This window comes from Gorilla gorilla, chromosome 5, assembly GCF_029281585.2.
Source record: "Gorilla gorilla gorilla isolate KB3781 chromosome 5, NHGRI_mGorGor1-v2.1_pri, whole genome shotgun sequence".
In the NCBI taxonomy this organism is placed as follows: domain Eukaryota; kingdom Metazoa; phylum Chordata; class Mammalia; order Primates; family Hominidae; genus Gorilla; species Gorilla gorilla.
The window spans coordinates 136,379,164-136,400,490 of NC_073229.2; the positions used below are offsets into that span (position 1 = coordinate 136,379,164).

The 21,327-nt window shown below is 40.1% G+C and overlaps 1 protein-coding gene and 1 long non-coding RNA gene across 7 annotated transcripts in view; one reads left to right on the forward strand and one right to left on the reverse strand.

Annotated features, from left to right (window-relative positions):
• The window catches only part of LAMA4 (laminin subunit alpha 4), a 189,690-nt gene that overhangs the window by 114,422 nt on the left and 53,941 nt on the right, over positions 1-21,327 (reverse strand). The gene's annotated exons all lie outside the window — the stretch shown is intronic.
• Positions 12,933-21,327, forward strand: part of LOC134758768 (uncharacterized) — a 70,119-nt gene continuing 61,724 nt past the window's right edge. The window contains exons 1-2 of the long non-coding RNA XR_010134341.1: positions 12,933-12,975; positions 13,116-13,253. This is a non-coding gene — a long non-coding RNA (uncharacterized lncRNA). The remainder of the gene's footprint in view (positions 12,976-13,115; positions 13,254-21,327) is intronic.

Consider the following 21,327-nt stretch of genomic DNA (forward strand, 5'->3'; position numbering starts at 1 on the left):
AGTTGGGTTGTTTCATCAGTGTCCATTGCTGGTAGATGAACCTGCTTCTGTCTTGAGGTCCTGTGGGTATTTCAGTGCTATTCTCACCCTAGATTTCTCAAGATGCAAGGCACAAAGTGAAAGTGACTGGCAGGACATGTCCTTCCTTCCTTTTGCTCTTCCCTCACAGGTTTTTGCATCACTGAAGAAATGCTATTGTGAATTAATAGGAAAAAATAAATGTATCCCAAACTTCTATTGTATCTTCTTACTCTCAGCAGCTAATCCTGCTTCTTTCAGTGAAAACACAGAGGCTATTGCGTGGGAAATCTCATACTGTCTTTTTTTTCTAAATTCCCCTTTGTCTTGACTCATCCTTGTGTCCTCTGCCCATCTCAGAAGCAGTACTCTTTTCACTGTAGGAAAGAGAAGCCCTCTATCTGTGCTCTGGGATCCACGCATCTCTGGCCATCACACCCGGCCCCATCATCTGGCCTTCCTCTCACATACCATGCACTTTCACATCCACAGGGATGAGGGGAGGCAAAGAGAACACTTAGGTGCTTCATCCTGTGTTGGATGAGCCTTGACATCTTTACCTGGGCTCAGATCCAAGAATATCCTCCCTCCCGTTTATTATCCTCCAAGAATATCCTCCCTCCCCTTTATTATCCAAGAATATCCTCCCTCCCTTTTATACATATATCCCTCCCTTGGGTATATATCCAAGAATATCCTCCCCCCCCTTTATTATCTGCCTCCCCTTTATTTCCTTCTTCTTGTCCAGCAGATCTTGAGTGAGAACTTAATCGCACTGGCTCTGCTTCCTTCATGCTATGCTGATCCATGCCTCCATCCATCGTCTGGCTCTGCTTCCACTGCACACTGAAATTGCCCTCACAAAGATGGAATTCCAGTACTTAACATTGTTAATGGCTGGGTGCGGTGGCTCACGCCTCTAATCCCAGCACTTTGGGAGGCTGAGGCAGATAGATCACTTGAGGTCAGGAGTTTGAGACCAGCCTGACCAACATGGTAAAACCCCAACTCTATTAAAAATATAAAAATTAGCCAGTTGTAGTGGTGTTCGCCTGTAATCCCAGCCACTTGGGAGGCTGAGGCAGGGGAATCACTTGAACTCGGGAGGCGGAGGTTGCAGTGAGCCGAGATTGCGCCATTGCACTCCAGCCTGGGCGACAGAGCAAGACTGTCTCAAAAAAAAAAAAAAAAAAAAAAAAGCAAACATTCTTGAAATTTCTTCCCTCCTTGAAGTTCTCTCTTCTCCTGATTTCCAGGACAACTCTTTCTTCTGGCTTTTCCCCTGCCTACCTTTCTTTCTCAGTTTTTTTTTTTCAATTTAATTTTTTTTTGGCAGGGGACGGGCAAGGGGCAGAAGCAAGTGGTTCATCTTCTGCTGCTTCTACATTGCTGGTGTTCTCCAGGGTAACCTCCTTAGCCCTCTTTTCTATCTATACACTTTTATGTATGGATGAAATTTGTGGATGATGTTAATCCCTCCCCCAATTTTATCCTCCAGCTATATTTTGGTAATTCCTAAGTCTCTCTACATATCCCTGATCTTACTTTTTTATGCCACCCCCTTGTTTCTAAGTGCTTGTTAGACAAGTCCATCTCCAATTTTATAGGCACCTGAAGTTGAGTGTGTCCCACACTGACTTTATCATAGCCTCTCCCAAATCTCTTTTTCTCCTTATATTATGTTTATATTATGTCTCAGTTAAAGATAAAGAATATATAACATAAAAAGAAAAGGTAATGGGCTAACACTTCTAAATTACATTAATGTATTTTGCATTAAAGTAATTTTTGGAAATACTTCCAGAAGAGGGAATTCCTCAAGGATCAGAGGATGGTTTGCACATAGAATGACACAATGTAAGCACTCAAGTTATCTTACCTTTCAGAGTCACTATGCTATTATCGTTTATTTCGAATCTGAGGTTTAAATGCAGATATATGAAGTACCACAGAGATTAGAGTCTCAAGTGAGATTGACCTTACACAGTTCTGAACTGTTATAAACTTACTCTCTAAACTGATACCCCTACCTATGCTGGGGTGGGCTGTAGGACTAGGAGTTCTCCAAATTTAGTAAACAATGTTTACTAAAGGTTAAGAAATTGGAATGTGCTAATTTGAAGTTTACATATTTGTTATATTATCAAAACTCAACAGTAACCACAGCAACTGCTTAGACTTTAAACAACAAAAGAGTTCTCAGGGAGGATAATTTTGTCATTGACTTTGTTTAGAATTGCTGGCACATGGTGATAATAAAAAGCAGACTGAGTTTTAGTAAGTTTTATTGTTGTTTTTAAATTTTCTACACATAATGCATGCCCTTGCGTCCTCCTGGGTTAGGCTGTTCCTACCTCCTGCCTCCCTTTGTAGGCTGCTGCCTTGTAGAGTTTATGCTCTGCCTCTGAAATACTACCAGGGAGATTCTTCCTCCTTGTTCCCAATACCACTATTTAGTTCAGGATCTTGGTGTTTCTCTCTCGGATAATTATAATTCTCTCCACTCTACTCTCTCCATCACCAGAAGTTCTTCCTTCCAGTTCATTCTTCATTACCAGAATTAATTAAAAACCCTTATTGTGCTACTTTTCTACTTTGAACCTCTCAGTGGCTCTTCATTCATTACCTAAATGAATACGTAAAATTCTTTAGCATGACATACAAGGATCCAACCTTAAACTATTTCTTTAGGATCAACCTTGGCTCCCTCTGCTCTAATGCAATCACATACCCCACCACCCTCATAAATATCATGCTCTGGCCCACCTTGCCTTTGCATATACTATTACATATGCTACAGAGGCCTGGGATGTCTTTCCCTACTTCATCTCACCTGGGAACTATTTCCCTAGACTTTCAGACTCAGTCACTCACATGGCACCTTGCACAGACTTCATCAGAGCACACGGAACATGACATTATAAATTTTAATTTATACTCTTGCCTCCCTGAAATCACTGTGAACTCCTTCAGAACAGGGATAGTGTCTTACTCATTTTTGTGTCCTCATCACCTATCGTAGCCATTCGCAAATAGCAAGTCAATGCCTAAAATACGTTGGCAGAAAAATGGGTTTGAATTGGTAAAGAATGAGGCAAGTGAGGGCAAATTGTGCCAACACTTTGGAGAGCAATTAGGCAAATTTCACAAGTGAAGATATCTCTAACAAATGAATCTTTTAGATACAATATTGAGGAAAAAGTCAGTTGCAAAGGAGAAACAGTATGATGTTTATACTGTATTTTAAAACATGCAAAATAATATGATGTAATATATTGTGTAGGGATACACATATATAAAGAAAAGTATGAAGAAAGAAATAGGAATCTGAGAAATCAGGCCAGTTAAGGGTAAAGGAGTGGGGATGAGACTGAGAAAGAGTCTCAGGGCTTCGACTATTTTATTTATTTACTTATTTATTTATTTATTTATATTGAGACGGAGTCTCACTCTGTTGCCCAGGCTGGAGTGCAGTGGCATGATCTCCGCTCACTGCAACCTCTGCCTTCCAGGTTCAAGCAATTGTCTGTCTCAGCCTCCTGAGTAGCTGGGATTACAGGCACCTGCCACCATGCCAGGCTAATTTTTGTATTTTTAGTAGAGACAGAGTTTCACCACCTTGGCCAGGCTGGTCTTGAACTCCTGACCTCGTGATCCACCCGCCTCGGCCTCCCAAAGTGCTGGGATTACAGGGGTGAGCCACCGTGCCCCGCCTGACTATGTTATTTCTTAAAATCCATGGAGGACATACACATTCTCATGAAAGAATGAAAGAAAGAGGAAAAGGAGCAAATGAGGAAAGAAAAAGAAAAGAAAGGAAAACAAAAATCCTACTTAGGTTGTCTGGATATAGGATTTCCATGTCTATACCCGGTGAGAGCTCTAAAACATCATCTCTAGGAAGTGACTAATGTGGTCTTGACAATAGATTGAGACGCTTGTGCATAATTTCCCCAACTTCCTGGTCATTCACTTTATGTATCATTATTATTAACACAGTTTAAAAATAAGCAAAATAACATTCCTTACTTAATTTGTCCTTCCTTTGTTTTTCACCTTACAGCTAGCAGCTGCCTCATCCCATGTGGCACATTTCACACATATCTGTCTTAGTTAAAGCATACATCAGCCTTTAGGTTCTTCTATAATATTTGAGTGGCTACTAAATCTGATTTCCACTAATTATTTTATGCTAGCAGTAAAGCTACATGTCCCAGGCTACCTGTGCAACTCAAAGGACTTTTAGGGTGCTTATTTATTCTAGTTGGGCCTTACTATTTAAGGCAGAGGTAAAAGATCCTCAAAATAGTGCACAATACTCCCATTTTCCAGTTGACTGAGAAATTACAATATTAAAATTTAAGTAAGAGGGTTTGCAGGCCAGTTTTCTGTCCTAAGAAAGGATCTATGACCCAAACTCAGACAGTCTTGCTTCCTTAGGGATCAAGAGAGCTAATAATGGGAGCCCTAACTATTTGTGGCCTTAGATTGGCAGAACATGACAAGAGTAACCCACAAGCTCAGGCCAAAGGTTGCCCTGTCCAGCTGGCCTGGAGTTGAAATGGGGGAACCAGGAGAAGATTGTGCAATAATTCAAATGAAGCTGAACTACGGAATTTAGATTATGTTCTTATAGTTTGCTAAAAATTTTTTATATAATCTCTTCCTTTATGTGAAGGTAAAATAATTTGTCAATTAAAGCAGATGGTAGTAGATGCTTTTGGGAAGGTTTCCTCTAGACAAAAGGAAATGGAAAAAGCCATGAATTTCAGGAGGGGGCTTGTCACTGAGGTAGGTAGTCAGGCCCAGCAGGAATAATCAAAATTCACCTAAGAGAGTTTAAATGAAGAGAAAGAAGAGAATTAGAGTTTACCGAATTGTGGGCAGGTTAAGGGAGCAAGGAATGGAGAGGCCATAAAAGCTAGAAACAGTAAAATTTGCAAAGATCTGCTCCCTCTAGGGCCCAAGGGGATAAAGAAAGCCTGTTACACAAAGTCAGGGAAAGCTGGAACTGTGGAGGAGGAGAGCTTGCCGGCGGGAGCTGCCATCTTGGGGGGTCATGGCTTCTGCCTAAACAGCCGTGCTGAGGCAGAGAGGAATGGAGCAGAATGGCCCCAACTTTCCCTTCTCCTATTACTTTCCCTGAAATGCAAGGGAGCTTGGGTGCTGTAGCCTTTGGGCATCAGTCTCTTGAGGCAGGGGCAGATCCTGGATCTGGGGGGACAGGTGCAGAGTCACCAGCACACCCTCGTTCTCAGGGTGCTCAAGCAGTGGTAGGAAAGACCAGCTGGCTCTTGATCTGGGGACTATTCAGTGGTCCAGCAGATGTGCGAAGTGATATCTGATTCACTTTCTTTCTCAGACAGTCCAAGGTCAAGGACTCTTTCAAATAATCAAGTTGCCTTTACCAAATTTCAAAGGCTCATTGAAAAATGTTAATTTACCAACTAGGATGGTTTTAAATCCTAAAATAAAAGCACAGTCAGCTTTTGTTAGAAAATTATTAAATACGACACCAGAAATCCCTGTGGCTCATAGACTGAGCTAGAAATAGGCCAAAAGTTTAGGATTACTTATATTCAGCTTCTTTCAATCATGTCTTCCTCATGGCCCCATTTCTCACTTTCTTTGTTGGTGGAGAGCAGCCCATCTCCCTTGCTTTCCCCTCCTCCTCTTTAAATAACCCGAATCCTCCTCAGCCTTCTTCAGGCACAAGTCTCTGAAAACAGCCAAAACCATACCAACACCCATTATTTCCTCCAACATCCTGAACTCAACTTTCCATTTCAAAAAGTTGAGTTCAACTCTTTGAAGTCATCTCTTGCAAGATAATTGTTCTTTGTTGAAATGGAAAGGTCTTTTTAGCTGTAACTATTCTAAGCCTTCATTTAGTGGTGACAACAAAATTTCGCATGGTCTCACTGGGGGCCATAGGTAGGAAACGGCATGGACATAAGTATTTCTTACAAGGCATATTTCTGGAATAGCTAGTAGAAGACTGAAAAGAGCTAACAAATGGAATTCTATCCATCTGGGGATTGAAGTTGCACTATCTAAAGAAAGATGATTGCACTATCTAAAGAAAGATGGATTTCACTCCGCGTATCATAATTCCTCTATCATAATTTATAACAACTTGAGCAAAATGACATTTTCCCCTGTTCAATTGATGGAGCATATTTTCAGAGAATCAAAATAGATAAGGGTTTGTATTCAAAGGTGGGATCCATGTCAACTAGTCAGTTTTGATAGGTTTCTCAATACAATTGTAGTGAATTAAATGTTAAATGAAAGAATCAAGAACATTTCATATGTGGGGAACAAATTTCTTTAAAATTCTTTGTCCTTTTTTTTTCTTATGCTTCTAATAGCTCTGTAACTACTTCTATTTCCCCAGGAACATGCACATTTAGGGATTACTTCTTTAGCATTTACATACAAAATAGCTAGGATATGATAAATCTACTTTTTGCCATTTTAAGAAATGTCCATGTATGTCTGTGTTCAGTCCCCATTTGTTCACCATGCACCTGGCAGCTGTGCAGTAAATGCTTGTTGAGTGAATGAATGAATTTCTCCTCCAAATATGCTTACATTTAAGATAGCACAGCCTCTAGACCTAACTGATTGATCTGCCATGGGCATGACATGACACACTGCAATCTATTCCTTGCAGTGGATGTAATTTCCTATAGTTAAGTCCTTTGGAGACAGCCTGAGGCAGCAGAAAGTCTGAGATCATCAGTATTTCAGTTCCAGCTCTACCTGGGTGACCTTGCCCAGATTATTTAACTCTAGGCTTTGGTTTCCCTTTCTGAAAAAATGGGGCTGCTCACCTTATTACCTTTTAGAATGGTTGTGAGGATCAACTAATATTTAATGCATTTAATGTCCAATATAAAGGCATAGAAATTGTTCTGTAACTATTAGTTTCTTCTCTTCTTTTTGGACTTGTCTGTACCAGGATTATTTGTTTTAACTGGTTCTCCTGAGTGAGCTGCAATTTTATTTTTCTTTAGGGCACACAGCTTAGCAATGTTTAAGTTAGTGGTTCCTTGTCTTTCTTCCTTGGAAGACTTAACTCCCTGAGCACAGAAACTGGATTTGCCTGATTTGTTGCTGAATCCTCAGTGCCTTCATAGAGCAGATGCTTAATCAATATGTATTGGATGTGTCTTGGCATTACAGAAACACAGAATGCCAGAGCTGGGAAGGACTGTATCTAATTCTTAATTTTAAATTTGGGAAAACTGAGGCCTAGCGAAGAAGGAACTTGTTAAAAGCTGTTTACATAGAGCAAGGTGATGCACCATTAGTGCTCTAGTCACTCAACCACGCTTCTTGGTGAGGATGATGATGAAGAAGAAAATGATGCTGGAAAACTGTGGCGTTATTGCTGAAGCTCACACTTCTTTTGGGGCTGCAAACAAACTTATGCTGTCCATCTCTGCCTTTCCCTGGAATACCCGGGATAAAAGTCATCTCTGTTCAAGTTTATCAGATTTATCGAGAGTCTCATAGAAGATATCCCATTAGTATGTCTCCCCTTTTTCTCAGGAAAGTGCCATTGTCATCAAAAGGTCTTAATACCACTCCCCAGTCATCTTGGAGGGGAGAATGCAGGTGATGAATGGGGTAAGGTGGAGTGACCTCTCTTAAGCAAACTCAGGTTTGCTCCATGAGTGTGTGTGGCTGAGTCCATATGGACACCCAGACTATCAGATAGTCCTTAGACTGGCCATTAGGCCTCTCTTATTACTTGGTTTGACATATGGCAATTATTCTTAATTTAAATACAATAATTTATAACTGATGTTTTAGTTTTTAACAGTTTTTATATAGTGTAGATAGAAATAGACCATGAAGCAAATAATGTAGATCCCTCATTAGCAAAGTCAACCTCGATAGAAGCCAGTCGTATGACATCCAGCTGTATCCCTGACACCTCCTTTGTTCCATTTGAGGGATCTGACAATGGGCCCTGGAAAAGGATGCCTTTTTGTGTAATATACACCAGCATGTGTGCAGGTGCTTCCCTCATGAATCAGAGGCAGATGTCTGCTCAGGCAGAATATGTGGCAGCTTGACATATGTCTGGCCCCACCTAACAGGAAAACTGTGGCCCATAAATTGTACTAATAAAATACCATCACTGCAATTCTGACTGAGCCATGAAACCAACACCTTCATCCTTCAACACTAAGGAAGGCTATACCCCACAGAGGGTTTGTAACCCATTCCAAACTTAGGATTGTGTGTTGAACTCCCACTCTGTCATGTGTTTTATGAGTCAAATTTTATGAGACAAATGATAATGAAATTCTACTCCAAGTGCTCTTATTTGTAAAATGTGAGCGGGAGAACCCATTTAGCAAACATTTTACAACTCTGCTATGTGTCAAACACCTAAAAAGCCTCAGAAGAATGGATCTTTAGGCTAAAATCCAAGTAGCAGTCGGCTCAGGGACACTGGTAACAAGGCCATTTTCAAATAGTTCATTAATAAACAAATACACCAAGCACCAACTGCTTACAGAAAGCAAGGCAGATGAATTACCATCCTGAACACTCAGCTCCTTAATTTGGGGAGCTTATTTAAAAAACAGATTTTGCAACAAGTGGTAAATATACAGGAATATAATTTTAACTACAGTATCATGAACCATTCATAAGCTACTTCTATTCCTTTTAAAGCATGAATGGTATTCAAAATTGCTACAGAATTTCCATCCTTTTCATGTTATTTAAGGGTATTTTGTATTATTTCTTCCCCTAATTTCCCTTCCCTAAGATTTCATTTTTAGATTTTCGTGAAATACTATTTAATGTAAATATGTATTTTCTTTAACTTTTCATTTATAAATGGCATAATGTGTACATTTCTTTTGAGTAAAAATTTTGGAGGATAGTTTCAGAATTGCTTTACAATATACCATCATTTTGTAGCTTTGAAATTTTGCCCCCAGATAACTGTTGTGATCGAGATAGCTATTCTGTTACAGCATGTTTCTAAAAGTGAAGGTAAAGAACACAAACTAAAGTGAAAAGAAAATGACTGCAAAGGGAATGGCAATGTCTGGGGTGCAACAAATCTAGTCTTCACACTGCCATTTTAATGACAACAAAATAATACACATTTATGAAAGGAAATGAATGGGGAAGGCTGAGAGTGTTTGATTTAAAGCAATTCTGTTATCTGTCATTTGAGGAAAAAAACTGTGCTGATTTTAAAACAATACTTTCATTACAGATGTTTCCAGACCCCTTCCCTGATCCAAGGAAACAAAATACCATTCAGCAACAAGCCCAGATTTAGAGATGGGGCTTGTTCCAATATAAACATTTCTTAGCTAGACCTTCTCCATGAAAGTGCATAGTCAATTTTTCCATATACAGTGGGAAAGACAAAGCTTTTAGCTTAAAAGGCATTCTCACTCGCAGCACGGAGCTCCCGGAATGAGCAGCCAGGGACACCGTGGTTGACTATTGATGTCACGCCAAATGCTATCTTGACTTGTTCTTCAGAATTACACAACAGAATCGTATCAGAGCATACATATACCACGAGCAGAAAAGTAGGCACTGTTTTGGCTTTCAGTATTTGGTATGGTCGTTTATTCATTTTGTCTCTGCTTCACGTACCACTGGCTATCCAGGGCCCAGCCCAGGGGCTGGCACAAAATGCGTTTTCAACAAATAATTGTGGAATGCATAAACAATTTTTTTTGAGCACCAATTTTAAAAGGAGCTTGCACAAGCAATTTGGGGAATCAGAAGATGAATCATGGACCCTTCTGGCCTTCAGGGGTTCAATGGGGGAAATTTAAGTTGTATCTGTAACTTACTAGAATATTTGGAAGAAAGTGCTAAGAGTTATAATATCATGAGAGGTACAAAGAAATGCTGAGTGAGCTAAGAGGAGCAAGAGATTACTTTTAACATGGGGAAGAGCGGGAATCAAAAATGGTTCTTTGGTAGATGTGGGGTTTGTGGAGGATTTTCTGAAAGGAGGAAAGCTGAGGCTGAAAGAAAGCATAGGGCAATTTTTAGTTTACTCCTCATAAGGTAGAGAGGCTAAACTTATATTCTGTCTGTTGTTTCATTGCTTCAAGCAGGCATCTTTCACTCCTGGTAATCTCTCTCAATAAAAACACCAATGAATTTACTTTTTTTCTACTTGCTGGGAATTTCTTTGGAAGGATTAGTTTAATATCAGCAATTAAATTTTGTGACATCTTCAGCAACCTACTGGCTTAGAGTATACTCACATGGACATGCCACCCTCTCTCCACACATTGTAGATGATATTGGAGGCTTGCCCTAGTTCCTGAAATAAGTGTTAGGCACATCTGGAAGCCTTGTTAATCCTTTGTGGCCACCAGGATCCCATGAGTCACTCTCATGTGGCTTGAAAGTTAGGAATCTTGGAAGCAGTAATAATTTTCAAGTTATAACTTATACATAGGAAGAACGTCATTCAACTATAAAAACAAAGTTTTTTTTTTATTTTTCATTCTGCCGTTTGATGCATTTTACCCAAAATGAGCTAAGCAAGATAACAAGAGGAACACTTGGTTTTGTGATTCTCTGAGTAACTGCAAGACTGGTTTAATGAACTTAGAACCTATCAAGAATGAAAACAAGAACCTGGTGCACCTGGTTTTTCAATACTCTACTGTCATCGGTATATGACAGTAGGTTTATGTCATAGGTTTATGACAGCTACTCAGTGACTAGCTGAGATATAGCACATAAAGTATTCTTATAAAGCTTTGACTACATTTTAGTATATTTTTTCTTTTTTGAAATTTGTTAATTTCTAGATGATTTGAACTAACTCAAAGGAAATTCATGCTGATTCATGACTTTGAGGAGAAAGCGCATTTTCTAGATAAACATGAGCTTGTGTTAGCAGATTAAAAAAAAAAGAGATTGTAATCAAAAGAAAACCAACCTAGTTTAGATAATCTCAGATGAAGATCTAATGTCATAACTAAAAAACAGATCCAACACGTAGCTTTCAACATAACTGAATGGAAGAGAAGACAAAAAATGTGCTAACAAAAAAATAACAGAATGCTTATTTCCACTGAACACTTTGATATACTGCATGTCCAAAAACATAGGGCACAGGAAAAATGTGCTTCATCTGCCAAAGTAACCACAAATACTGTTTGAGACCAGGAAGAGCCCAGCCCTTTAATAAAAACCTAGAAGTTTTGAGAACCTTACAAATATCTTTGGATATCCAAATATCTTCAGATAATACTCATAAAGATGATTACTCTGACCTTACACAGACATCAGCTTCATCTTAAATACAGTATTATTCTCACCATACTGAGGATCCTCCTGACATCAAAGACTAGGGTGAGAATGAGGCGTGAAAGTGCCTGCCATTTTGAAAATGGACCATGGAATGGGCAGGGTTCGAACTGTCCTGCCTCCCAAAAACCTTCCTATTTTGCAGACCACATGGGGCTGCCCCAAACCCCTGAAATACCCCTTTTTCCTTGTCCTCTATTAGGTTCAGCGCATATCTCAGCAGATGCTGTTCATAGCAAAGTCCCTGGATTATATCATAAAGTGCTATAGTTCTGCTGGGAATTGGCAGATTTTCTCGAGAAGCAGGTATTATATATATTTTTTTGCTGTTAGAACACCAGGGTGATTTGCCTGTGACACTAACAGTAGAAAAAATCTACATATAAAAATGGAGCTGCTGAAACTCAGAATTGTTATAAATCAGGTTGAGAAGGTCATGGAGGGGTATAAGTGCCAGAGTGGACCACTTTGGTGCTATCAACGTTTCATTTTCTTCATTAATTTCTCACATTTCAATTGTTTTGGTACATGATAGGGAAGTTTCTTAAGGTCATGTGGAAACCTGACCGATCACTGTGTACAGGAGGAATACCAGACATGATATGGTTTAGGAATTTTAAAAATTAATTCTTAAACTTTTAAAACAAAAATGTTATTGTTCATTTTTGAAATAGATCTTTCTTTCTTCCTTTTAAGATCAAGGATGTTTTGTTTATTTTTATATGACCACCAGAAAACTCTAGCCGGAAATTCTGAAATCTTAATGGACTTGAATGCTTACTTTCTAAGTATAGGTGCTGAGAGCATGGTTTAAGGGGTTGATAGCATATGGGGCCAAGGCAAAAAATGCTTGAAATGAAAGAAATGGAATGCATGATTTGGTTATAAATTAAATTCAAAATTGAGATAAATATAATGACCAAAGGCGAAGAGAACTTTCAACGTTTTAGCAATTGAATTACTTAGTTCTATGACACAGATGACTACATAAGTTATAAGGCGAAGGTAAACATGGATATATTCTTGTCTGATCCAGCTCACTTAATGTCTCAACACCCCCGTGATGGCGTCACTGCTCTGTGATGCAGTAGAGAAAGACAACTGACCCCAGAGCCAGGAAACTTGGTTGTGGTTCCAGTTCTAGAAACCCTATGTGGGAACTTGGGGAAGTGACTCAACTTCTAGCTCTGGTTTCTTCCTCTTCAATGATGTTAGCAGCATGATGATTTCCAGGCTCTTCACATTCTAACAGTCTAGAACTCTGTGAAACTTCCTGCTGTCTCAACAAGGTTCCACGCTAGGAGACTTTGGGCTTATCATTTAACATTTCCATGCTTTCATAAATTAGATGAATAACCTCCGGCCTGCCTGGTTTGTAAGACGGTTGTGAAGATTAAAGGTGGAAATATATAGGAAAATACTTTGTAAATCATGAAAGCTTAATAAGTATCAACACTATTTTTTACCTGAGTCAGTAGTCATTGGAAATTCCAATATTTGGCAGTTGTGAATAACTGCCAATTTAACAGTTGTTCAATATCAACAGCTTTTTAAAAGCTGAGGTCTTCAAGCTACAGGTAGAAGGAGATAAAAGAAGCTTTCCTAATTCATTAGAACATCAGTTCTCCCCAGGTATACTGCAGATATGTTATAAGGCAAATTAAAACAAGCTGCAGTTTGCCTTCATGACACCATGAAATGCTTAGGTTGCTGCTTTTTTAATTCGCATGGAAAACTAAAGTTTTTGATGCTTATTTTCTTGATTTTTATAGCCATAATGTTCATCATGGAAGTACTTTTCCCCTTTGGAGATCACTGGAAACAGCTTCTGGACCACAAATGGGGTGAACTACTGTATCGAGAAAGGAGAGAGTAAGACTTGAGAGCTATCTTTTTAGCTCAGGGTGCAGGTAAGAAACTGTGGTTTATGTTTCAGAATAAGGTGATATTCATTGCGATGGAATAATTGGTTTAGTAGAATAAAAACTGAATGAACATCTGGTCCTTCCTATGAAGATCAAATGATAGTGGTTATCTGGTCTACCCACTACCATCCTATCCTCTCTCCGAAGCTCCTTTGGTTGTTGTCCTCACTACTCCCAGGTTAATGACCGAGACAAAAGTGGAATTTCCTAATTTCCTTGAAAAGGGCCAAAAATACCGTCAGACAGGGAACAGGAAGCATAAAAATATCTCTCAGGAGAGCACCAATTGTTTAAAGATTTCTAGCTCATGTTTGGAGCTATTACAGGGGTGCTCTGAGCATCAGCTGCTCAATGCAACCAGTGACACGTACTGGCCCAAGGCAGGCGTGTGTACTGCTGGGAAACTGCCTAGGAAGCACTGATTTGAATAAGATTTTGAGTAACATTTTGGAGACTAGTCTTGATTTAGGATATCAGCTTGGGAGGCCCCAGCATAGTGGTTCTCAAATATTTTAGAGCAGAGAATCCCTTTTTTAAAAACCAGTAAAATTTCATGAGAAATTCATCTATAAAACAGATAAAAAAGAGGCTGCTGTGATTGAAGGAGGTAGGGAGCAACCTCCTGCTGCTCCGGAGGACTTGAATCCTCAGGCATTTCCATGGAGCCTCAGTCTGAAAGCCACTGATTTAGTAGGTTTTCTGTTAAAAGGTCTCTGCAGAGACTTCTCTCCCATGATTTAATACATTTCTACACAAATCAGCAGCACCTTTGACTTCTCCTTCATCCTTACTCTTCAAACATATGACAAACCATCTTGATAGAACCTTGGCGATGATCCCAGCATCTGTTCTCTCCTTTCCAGACCACAGCCAGCATCCAAATCCAGGCCTCCTTAGGCTCTCCTGGATGGTTACCAATGCACGACATGGGTTATCCTGATTCCAGGCTCTCTGCCACCTATTGCCAATAGGGAAACAGGAGACTGTTTCCCGATTAATGTTGACAAATCACGATTCTCACTGTGTTTCTCTTTCTTCTGCTATGAAGTCTTCGATGGATCCCTGTGGTTCAGCCCAACAAACTGAGACTACTTCCCTTTCCAGAAGAAACTCTGTGTCTTTTTATTTACTCATCCTGTCCCCTCAGCTTGTATTCTTTTCCTCAATCTCAAAAGATTCAACTCAAATGCCTCCTTGCCCATGAAGTCACCTGGGAATGTTCCACCAGGAGTGAATGTTCGTTCTATATCCTTGAAGAGTTTTTGTAACATAAGAAATTAGTTGTATTGCATTATTAGTGTGCTTGTTTCGTCTTTGTGTTTTATTCATCTTTGTAGGAGACTTGGCACTTGCTGAGGTAGTGTGCACCTTTTTGCTAAAAAAGAGAGTGAAGATATTGATACTGATCAATCGAGTGTCCCTGGATACCTAAGAAATACAATGTGGCAGTACAGAACCTGACACACTATTTTCCATATTTCAAAATATTGAATTAAAAGTTGGCCGGGCATGGTGGCTCACGCCTGTAATTCCAGCACTTTGGGAGGCCGAGACGGTTGGATCACTTGAGGTCAGGAGTTCGAGACCAGCCTGGCCAACATGGTGAAACCCTGTCTCTACTAAAAATACAAAAATTAGTCAGGCGTAGCGGGCACCTGTAGTCCCAGCTACTCCGGAGGCTGAGGCAGGAGAATCGCTTGAACCCAGGAGGCAGAGATTGCAGTGAGCTGAGATCACACCACTGGACTCCAGCCTGGGTGGCAGAGCAAGACTCTGTCTACAAATAAATAAATAAATAAAAGTAATAGTGACATATTTATAAAAAATGTATAATTAAAATGAAGTGCTAAATTTGGCTTTTGCTTAAAGTTAAAACAGGGCAATTACACGCACTGTCTTATTTTCTCAGAAGATTTCTTTTGTGGTTATAAATTACTTTGCCTTATTAAGAAATGAGTTACTACTTAATACATTTCACTTGGTAGGTGTGATGAACTGAATTGTGTCCCCTCAAAATTCATGTTAAAACCTAACCCCTAATGTGACTGTATTTGGAGATACTGCCTATAAAGAGGTAATAAATACAGATAACAAAGATTAAATGGGCTGGGTGCGGTGGCTCATGCCTGCAATCCCAGCACTTTGAGAGATCGAGGCGGGTGGATCACTTGAGGTCAGGAGTACAAGACCAGCCTGGCCAACATGGTGAAACCCTGTTTCTATGAAAAATACAAAAATTAGCTGGGTGTGGTGCCAGGCACCTGTAGTCCCAGCTACTTGGGAGGCTGAGGCACGAGAATCGCTTGAACCCAGAAGGCGGAGGTTGCAGCAAGCAGAGATCATGTGCTACTGCACTCCAGCCAGGTGACAGAGTGAGACTCCATCTCAAAAAAAAAAAAAAAAAGAAAAAGAAGAGACCTGAGTCTGGAGTATTTTTTATGGCATTTTTTATTGACCTTAAGCCACTCAGTCTGGATTATTTTTTATGGCAGCCCCAGCACACTAATAAAGAAGGAAAAACATTTTAAAACATGAGGCTAGAGGAGGAGGAGAAATAGCAAAGAGATGCCTGCACATTAAAAGTTGGGGTAACATTATTCTCACACATTCCCCCATTAAGGTTACAATGCATTTCACAAGTGACTGCTGCTACAGTCCTTCTCTTAGTTCAGAAGGGCGGAAGACTACCTGGGTCTGTTCCAGATCAAGTCACTGCTACCTTGAATGGTACCTTTCAGCACTACACTTGTATTCCTTGGGGTGCTGAATGAATAACTCACTATTTCAGACAAATTGTTTTATATAGTGCTTAAAGGAGTTAGCAGCCTATGTTTCTTTAAGTCTGACTTTTGAGGCCGGGTGCGGTGGCTCATGCCTGTAATCCCAGCACTTTGGAAGGCCGAGGCGGGCGGATCACGAGGTCATGAGATTGGGACCACCCTGGCTAACACAGTGAAACCCCGTCTCTACTAAAAACACAAAAAAATTAGGCAGGCATGGTGGCGAGCACCTGTAGTCCCAGGAGGCTGAGGCAGGAGGATGGCGTGAACCCGGGAGGCGGAGCTTGCAGTGAGCCTAGGTCGCGCCACTGCACCCCAGCCTGGGCGACAGAGCGAGACTCTGCCTCAAAAAAACCAAAAAAAGTCTGACTTTTGAATCCTTTTCATTGTTAAATTTCCTTTCTTTTTCTATTGTCATTTGTAAAGAAACATTTTAAAAGGTAAACTGTTTCTAAACCTTCGTTAGTTGTCCTGATTGACATACTCTGTCTAATCATTTCTCCTGAGGTCATTTTTTTTTTGTTTAATTGTTTTATTTTTAATCTTTGTATTTTTTTTTAAATCGCTGTGGGTAAATAGTAGGTGTATATATTTATGGGGTATGTGAGATGTTTTGATACAGGTATGCAATGGGAAATAAGCACACCATAGAGAATGGGGTATCCATCCCCTCAAACATTTATCCTTTGAGTCACAAACAATCCAATTACATCAAGTTATTTTAAAATGTACAATTAAGTTATTATTGACTATAGTCATCCCATTGTGCTATCAAATAGTAGGTCTTACTCATGCTTTCTATTTTTTGTGTGCCCATTAACAATTCCCACCTCTCCACCAACCCCCTACTACCCTTCCCAGCTTCTGGTAGCCATCTTTCTATTCTCTATGTCCATGAGTTCAATTGACTTGATTTTTAGATCCCACAAATAAGTGAGAACATGCGACATTCATCTTTCTGTGCCTGGCTTATTTAACTTAACATAAAGTTTCATCCATGTTTTTGCAGATGGCTGGATCTCATTCTTTTTATGGTTAAATAGTACTCTATTGTGTATATGTACCACATTTTCTTTATCCATTCATCTGTTGATGGACACTTAGAGGTTGCCTCCAAATCTTTGCTATTGTAAACAGTGCTGTGACAAATATAGGAGTGCAGATATCTCTTCTATATACTGATTTTCTTTTTTTCAGGTTATGTACCCAGCAGTGGAATTGCTGGATCATATTGTAGCTCAATTTTTATTTTTTATTTTTTTTAGGAACTGAGGTCATGTTTTTACTACCATGTCAGCTCTTTCCATATCCTTTTCAAGATCTTTTAAGTTGTAGGTCCACAAAGTAGACTCAGGACTCTATTGAAAAACCAATGCTCAGCATAGCTGGAGTCACATGAATATATATGAATATATACATGAATATATATGAATATATATATATGAATATATGAATATATATGTATATATATGAATATATATGTATATATATGAATATATGAATATATATGAATATATATGAATATATATGAATGTACATATGAATATATATGAATGTATATATATGATATATATATGAATGTGTATATATATACACATTCAGAAATCTAATCAACTGTTACTCCTCCTATGTTTAAGGGAAGGACTCCCCATTGTTACTGAGATGATACTTACTCTATAACTTAAAAACAAGGCCAAAGACCAAATATACCACTAATTTAAATGTTCTTTACAGACTTGTCAACTGCTAAGACTACTGCGGTAGTACGGGAAACCTTTATTAGCTGGGGTATTGCTAAGGCACTCTGAGACTTAGAAACAGATGTTAGAGGGTCATTATAATGTGAAGATTAGGACCTTGAGGTCAGATTTCCTAGCTATGACCATGAGTTACTTAACTGCTATCTGGCTCATTTTCGTCATCAGTAAAATGGGGTTAATATTAATGACTTCCTCTTGGGGTTGTTATGAGGAATAAATGAATTTATAATACACATAAGTACTTAGAACAGTACTTGCAACACAGCAAGTGCTAATCAAGTGCTTAGTAATTATAGCTAAGATGCTGCATCAAGGATAGCTGGAGTCTGCTGGGAGAATGGGGACGTCGGCTCTGATAGAGAAGGAGACACAGACCTGACTCAAAAGCACTTTCCTGCAGATTTCAATCCCTCTAGAAAAGGACCAGCTGGAGGAAGAGCAATTGGCAATTTTCATTTTGGGGAACTGGGTCTTCCCTGTCTCCTAACATTATCTTTCTAGTCTAGGACACAGACTGCACTCCTCACTCCCTGAGGAGACATCCTGAATCAGAATGACTCCCTTGTTACCAAGAAAAACATCACAATCCCACTATTCCCTGAAAAGTGTGAGCAACATCCTATTTTTGAGCAGATTCCCCAAGTAAATTCTTCCCCTGCCTCTGCTCTACTTCCTTCAAGGACACAGAGTCTTCAGTGTTTTGGTATCTGGGCTATGGGTGCTGAGAAGAGTTAGGTGGGAGTAAAAAAACCTGCCATGTCATTTCATGTCTTTTCTCAAAAAATATGTTCTGAGCACCCAGTGTGTGTGTGCCATGGTTTCAGGAAGTGACTTTACCTTATCAGCTTCCTTTAGATGCCTCAAAGCAGCAGTTTGCTTTGAGGCTTGTGTTTTATTCTGAAGTACACATTTTCAGGCAGTATGGGTGAGCTTGTGAACCCCCTTACTAGACTTAGCCATAATTTATGTTTTTTGGGTCTTCCTCCATAATTACATGAAACATTTTTGACATTTTCTGCATTTGCAATTTCCCCTACATCCATTCAAAATTCAAGCCCACCTGTATTTGAGAGCCTAGCATTTCTCATATTTTAATGTGCAGATAAACAGCCTGGGGATATGGTGAAAATGTAGATTCTGATTCTGGGGTGGAACCTGAGATTCTGCATCTCTAACACATTCCCAGGTGATGCTGATGCTGCCATCTTTGGACCACACTTTCAGTAGCAATGTTTTAGACCCCTCTTCCCCATAGCCAGCGACAATCAGCGCATTTAGACACTAGTGCACATCCCCTCACACACCAACAATTCTGACTTCGAGACAGTTCCTTGAACATATTTGCTTCCACATGTTGTGTTCTGCAAGATTCTTCTTTACATTGTTATTAAGATTTAGTGGACAGCTCTACTCTGTATAATATAATGTGAGTATTTCATGTTGATGTTTATAATGATTAATAATCTGTCACCGGCTTTCCTTTCCTTTCTCATTGAGTAAAAATATCTTCTCCTCTCTGGACCCTCTGCCATTTGGCACTGAACTGTTATGTGTTGACATGAGTCTCTGCTCAGTAGGTCTCCAGTCCCTGATCTCTTCCATTGTCTACTTTGCTGTCTCTCTGCAGTGGGGATAGGTTTAGGGTCATTCTGGAGGGTCCAGATAGAGTAGGGGGTAGCACCCTTGGACCCTGGCATGGGAGACCCATGAACATTCATTGACCACATGGAGACACACTTAGGCTGTCTGGGAAGCCTCGTTGTTGTGTCACCTTGGAGAGGCTTATGTCTGTGGCTGGGTTGGTAACCTGTGCTGCAGATCAGCCCCAGCCCCACATCTGGAGTTGTTAGGAACCACCCCTCCCCACCCCCTATCACAGGCCAGGACCCTGTGTTTCCTTCAGGCTCTGGACTCTTAAAGTCTTGGGTTCTAACTAGGGCAACAGCTATGACTATGTGATTCAGTATCTTAAGCCAGGTTCCCTTTAACTGGCATTAATTTTAACTTATTTATTAAATAATTGTAGAATTTTGTTGCTAGAAGTAATCGGTTTTAATTTTTTTTAGTATAACTGAGGCCCCAGCAGGTAGAGGAATTGACCAGGTTTCTTTACCTGGCAAGGGTGATCTGGTTGTTAGTGATGGAGCCAAGAATCAGAATAGTTACAGACTCATAGTCTAGCTCTACTCAGCTCCATGAGAATCTCCTACTGATGACTCAACTTAAGGATAAACAGAAACAATAAAGAGTAAAAGAGTAATAATATATTAGAAGTAGATATCTTTTACAAGATATCTAGATATGCTCAGGTAATAGTCACTAGTTCTAAAGCTAGGATGAGGCTGGGCACGGTGGCTCATGCATGTAATCCCAGCACTTTGGGAGGCCCAGGCAGGGGGATTGCCTGAGGTCGGGAGTTCAAGACCAGCCTGGCCAACATGGTGAAACCCTGTCTCTACTAAAAGTACAAAAATTAGCTGGGCATGGTGGCGGGCGCCTGTAATCCCTGCTATTCAGGAGGCTGAGGCAGGAGAATCACTTGAACTTGGGAGGCGGATGTGGCAGTGAGCCAAGATTGCACCACTGCACCCCAGCCTGGGCGATAGAGCTCTGCCTCAAAAATAAATAAATAAACAAAATAAAGCTAGGATGATTCAGTCCATTAAAACAATTGAAAAGAACATAAGGCAAAAAGTGAGAACCAGCAGGACTGGTTTCACAAGGTAACAGGTCACAAAGACCCCGCAGTAAAGAAGCCGGCCAAACCATGCCAAAACCAAGATGGTAATAAAAGCCACCTCTGGTCTCTGTCACTGCTCATTACATGCTAATTATAATACATTAGCATACCAAAAGAAACTCCCACCAGCACCGTGACAGTTTACAAATGCCATGAAATGTCTGGAAGTTACCCTATAAGGCCTGAAAGGGGGAGAAACTCACGGTTCTGAGACTTCCCCATCCCTTTCCTGGAAAACTCATAAATAATCCATCCCTTGTCTAGCATATGATCAAGAAATAACCATAAACACAGACAACCAGCAGCCCTCAGGACTGCTTGTGTATAGGGTACGCACCCTTTTATTCCTTTACTTTCTTAATAAACTTGCTCTGTTGGCTGGTTCTTGAGTTCCTCCCTGTGTGAAGCCAAGAACCCACGTGGCCTCCCAGGCTGAACTCCAATTTGGGGGTTTACCCTGTGACACGTGTACTACTGCTAATGGGCATTGTGTCCCGGGGTCAAGCACCCACACCTCCCCTCTCTTCTCACGTACAAAATGAGAGAGTTGAATCTCTAAACTTCCTAAGTCTGACATTCTATGATTCCTTTGATTTCATGGCTCATGCTGCAAGGTATGATAGATTTATGTAACCAATAATAACCACCCACTGACTGCTTTCAAACAGGTCTCCTTTATGCTGAATTCTGTGCTGCAGGAGAAGCTTCAGGTCTCTTATGAATGGAATCTCAGGGTGTCTATTGGCATTAATGGTGGCAGACAACAGTTTCAAAGGAAC